Source organism: Mya arenaria, chromosome 3, assembly GCF_026914265.1.
Source record: "Mya arenaria isolate MELC-2E11 chromosome 3, ASM2691426v1".
In the NCBI taxonomy this organism is placed as follows: Eukaryota; Metazoa; Mollusca; class Bivalvia; order Myida; family Myidae; genus Mya; species Mya arenaria.
This window is the reverse complement of record NC_069124.1, coordinates 68,745,313-68,750,301: the sequence shown is the minus strand read 5'-3', so window position 1 is coordinate 68,750,301 and position 4,989 is coordinate 68,745,313. Positions and strand designations below refer to the sequence as shown.

The 4,989-nt window shown below is 34.6% G+C and overlaps 1 long non-coding RNA gene across 1 annotated transcript; it reads right to left on the bottom strand.

Moving 5' to 3' along the window:
- Positions 1-1,832: 1,832 nt before the first annotated feature.
- LOC128228792 (uncharacterized) lies at positions 1,833-3,039 on the bottom strand. Its single transcript, XR_008259982.1, has 2 exons — positions 2,912-3,039; positions 1,833-2,645 (listed from the first exon to the last, which is right to left on the bottom strand). It is a non-coding gene; the product is annotated as an uncharacterized LOC128228792 (long non-coding RNA).
- Between the last annotated feature and the right edge of the window lie 1,950 nt (positions 3,040-4,989).

Below are 4,989 nucleotides of genomic sequence, written 5' to 3'. Positions count from 1 at the left end.
TGGCAACATTGTTGATAATGGTTTAATTTGTGCCAAGTTGTATCAAAATTTACCTACCTTTGGGGGCAGGAGGTTATTTAACCAAAATAAACATATCAACTAGAAAATGTGTCCATAGGACACAGATGCCCCCACTAGTGTTTTGTCAAAAATGCAGATTTTTCACTAAATCAAGGCCCATAACTCCGTAAAAATACATTTTAGCTGGCTAAAAATACTCAGGTGCACAAGTTGAAACCCTAAATAATACATCCATGCAGTTTTAAGTCACTACCACAAACGCTTTTAGAGTTATGGACGACACAAACTAAAAATGCCGCTTTTTCACTAAATCAAGGCCCATAACTCTGTAAATATAAATTTTGGCCGGATGAAAATACCCAGGTGCACAATTTCATACCCTGAATAATACATCCATGAAGTTTCAAGTCTGTACTACAAACGCTTATAGAGTTACGGATGACACAAACTAAAAATGCCATTTTTCACTAAATCAAGGCCCATAACTCCGTAAATATCAATTTTGGCCGGATGAAAATACCCAGGTGCGCAAGTTCCCATCCTGAGTAATACATCCATGAAGTTTCAAGTCTGAACTACTAACGGTTTTTGAGATACACGCGACACAAACTTTTCGGGACGTACAGACGGAATGACGGACGGAAAAAAATCTATATGCCCCCCACTTTTTAAGTGAGGGGGCATAAAAACAACAAACAAACAAATCAAACAAGAACAGAAACGTTGGTCTTAGCTTAAAAGCCTTCACAAACTAGGCAAATTTTCAATGTGGAATCCTTACATTGCACGTAGCACAGAATGTTCAACATCCTTGCATCGCCGCGATTGAGTTGTCCGCGTCCATCAAGATTTTATGTTGCCGCGATAAGTGTTTTCCTCATCGGAAAGTGAAATGCCTTGGGCCACAATTAAAAAATTCTTTGTTTGCCCTTTACCGACCCTAAATTTAAGAGGTGGGTCGGTAGGTAGGAAAAATATTTTAATTTTTTCTAGAATTTGATCTTGAACACAAAAAAACTGGTGTTTGTATGTTTGACCTTTTTTATTTTTTCTGGTGGATGAACCATATTGTTGCAACCATTACATTAATATATGGGAATGCATTTTAATGTTTAAATTATTATTAAATGATATATAGCTTTATATGCATGGTTCACCTCATTTCTGTATTTATCCACCTTGTCGTGTGTTGTAATATATATTTGTAAGCTTGACTGTACTTCAATATATAAATGTATGCTGTATTGATATGCTTTACTGTACATGCAGGACACTTTGCTTTAACCCCACCTTGCACTAACTTCTTGCATGATTGTAGATCTAGACACAAATGTGTAATATTGGCATAATTTCTGGATGTGGTTTTTCAATCTTTTCACTGCTAGTCATTTTACACCCCATACATTATCATACTAGAAGAGTGCAAGACAGTCCCAAGTCTGTAGAAAAGGGGGAGGGAGGCATGTTTTAACTATATATGCAAAATAAATTAATTTTGATAGAACTCGTGTTGTTACTTTTAAATGTTAATTCTCTGTCAGATGGCAGAGTATTATTGCTTGATTTGGAATTCTGACCTTGACAACATTCTAAGAGTGACATGTATGACCAAACATGTTGCAGCAGTGTTTGTATAAATGGCAGTGTAATTATTGTGAGGTAGAAAGAAACTTCCGTTCTGATCATATAAATTTGGGGGAATATGTAAGAATTTCATATCAAGCATGGTCCATCAATGCATCACACCTGGAATATCTATACCATATTTACTTTAAAAAGCAGGGATTTTAAATGTTATTTATTCACAAAGCTAACAACTTTACCATTTATTTATAGCAGAAAACTGATACACATGTATGGACAAGAATTGTGCACAGTTATAAAAATACTTGTGACATTCTTGGGACAATCCTTTAACAGATACAATTTCTTTAGTTACATGTGTAGAACACACAAAAATGTCTGACTAGAAGACTAGAAATGTCTGACTAGAAAACATACAGTGGCATAATTATCATGCTATTTACATCGAACTTGGTTTTGGAATGTTCACAACTCTTAAAAAAACAAGAACAGTATGGCCAAGAATTGTGCACAATTATTAAAATACTTGTGAAATTCTTGGGACAATCCTTTAACAGATACAATTTCTTTAGTTACATGTGTAGAACACACAAAAATGTCCGACTAGAAGACTAAAAATGTCTGACTAGAAAACAAACAGTTGCATAATTATAATGCTATTTATATCGAACTTGGGTTTAAGAATGTTCACATTGAACTCTTAAACAAAGAACTGTCTTAAGAATGTTCACATTGAACTCTTAAACAAAGAACTGTCTTATTAGTACATTATATGTTAGGAGTCAAGTCACAATCCACTGTCTACTTGATAGGATTTCTTTTTGGAATGTCTTTTATCAGTTAGCAAGCTCTACAAACTGGCAGAACAGTCTTGTATTTTTGTAACAATGCAGCATCTCTCTCAGTGCCTCCTTCCCCGCAATGACAACATATGTCTTTTCGCACCGCCACCGGGTTGTTGCCTGCATAGTAAGGAAACTCGATAGGAGTAGAACAGTCCATCTGCAGTCGCACGCTTACTACACCCTCCAGAGAATCGCCTATTGCAACAGTTAAATATAAACATGGTCAGTTCATTTATTATGTGTACAATATATACATTTATTCAAGTATTTAAACTCAACATCTGACATAGAAATAAACCTATAAACATCAGTGAAAATTAAAACAAATTCAATGTATTTGCTTTCTTTTATGAAAGAATCTTGTCTGTCAGACAGTGTCTTCGAATTTGTAACTGTTTAAATATTAATATTAAAACACATAATAGAATATATTATTCCAAAATGAATCAATTCCAAATTACCTTCGGGTACAATGACTGAACCACATGTGTAATCGTAACGTTCCTTGATCCTGTTCAATGATCGAAGGTCTCTAGATGATAGCTTTCTCAGAGAGTAGACACAGCGTGGCTTCCCGCATTCGAAGCAGTCGACAGTAGCCCGGATATTCTGTGCTACCAGACCAGCATTGCGAATTCCCTGTCATTGTTGTTCTGATCATTGATATCACTTTCTCTTTTATATTGTAAGTAACATACTTCAACGAACAGTCAAAGGTATTGAGCACCGAAATACTTTCAGAAATGTCTGGATGGAAACTTTCGACATCGGTGCTGTTTTTGCAAACGGAAATTGTAACGGAATCCGTTTTTTGTAATGTTACGTTTGCCTTATTCATGAAGTCTGATAATACATCTTCCCATGTGTTAGTGGACTCGAAAGAACTTATTTTATTTTTCGAAATTTGATTTAATTTACCATCAATATTAATAAAAACACTGTAACAAAATGTTAATATGGACGCCATGATGATGAACTGTTTCTAGACGCTTGCAAATCGTTCACAAAACGTACAACAAGCGCTTCTTTTGTCTTGATTGATTTAAAGAACCCAACGATTGAGCGGAAAGAAAATAAACTAAACTAACGGCGAAAAAACAGCGAAAACAAATCGCGACTGCAAAATTGAAAAAAAAAATATTCTCACGAATTTTGCAATAAATATTTTGGGTCGGCAGCTTTTTTTCGGGTCGGTCGGTAAAGGGCAAACAAACTTAATTTTAATTTAGGCCTTGAAGGCATCACCGATCTGTAGAAAATTTGATAACCTCCGCAACCTTTGGCGGCCTTAATGCTGCATAGGTCTGCGCAATTGTGCAGACTATTGTTATCAATGCATGTACAAGTAAATAATTCAACGTTACAGACCAAAAAAAAGATACTGTATAACCTTCATGCAAATCTTTTAGTAATTTAATAATCGCATGCTCAAAATTTTGTTACGTCCTGTACAAGCATTATTGGGCATGTGTATTAACTATTCTTCATTTGGCGTATATATAAAGCCTTATACCATGACCCACAGGCGATGTGCATCGAAATAAATCTTGTATAATAAGGCCTGAAAATGCATGGGCAAAATTTATCCCTGTGCCTTTACAGAATAAGGATTAAATGGAACAAACCGGGTTTAACCCTCTGATTAGTTAAACTTTTAAAGCATGAATTTGGCATTTTTACTGATGTATCTTTTTTCTGATCTTCATTTAAATGTATTTAATGCATGACAATATAGAAGTTAAGAATTATTTTAATGACACACAAGTATTTTCAAGTCTATGTAAGCATCATGTGTGAGAAGGCCAGTACCAGCAAATGGGTGACCATAAAGCCAACTTCAACAAAGCTCAGATGAGCAAACAGCTAACAAACAATAGAATTTCAGTTTCACCTGGAACCTGATAAAGACTCTCTTCTACAGCTCCTTTCTACAAATAAATGAAGAATACTAAAGATGGCATTTATTCCATAAATTACCTTAGAGCTGTCAACAAAAAAATCATACAATAACCCATTAACCAATGTACCCGTATATGTTTTAATTATGTAGAAGGAAAAAAAATCACTAACCTACTAGCAAAGTAGACCCAGTTGAGACAGATTCAACTTTTGCTTGGACATCAAAGGCATCAGTTAAGAAATAACCTTCACTCCAGTGTTTTAAAGATTTGAAACTTTTGTCATATTTTTAGTGCTATGTAAATGACAATAATGAGATTGACTCTTGAAACTACATTCTTAAATTTAGTAAAATTAAAAACTGTTGAAGCTTTTTTAAGGCAACATATTAAATTCAGCAGTACTCTGTTTAACTTTTAATCATATTTAAAGGCCACTTAATTTAGTATTTCTTTTTCCAAAGAGTTGTCGGATGACAATATAGCTCGCCTTTCAGGGCCATCTCATATCAAGGCCTTCTATGGAATATTTTAATGACTTGGTGCAAAACTATTGAAATTCCTTCACAGTTGCATAAAATGTCAAACTGTATGTGTTTTTCCTATTGTGATAGCAAACACAATGTCTGAAAAAAGGCCTT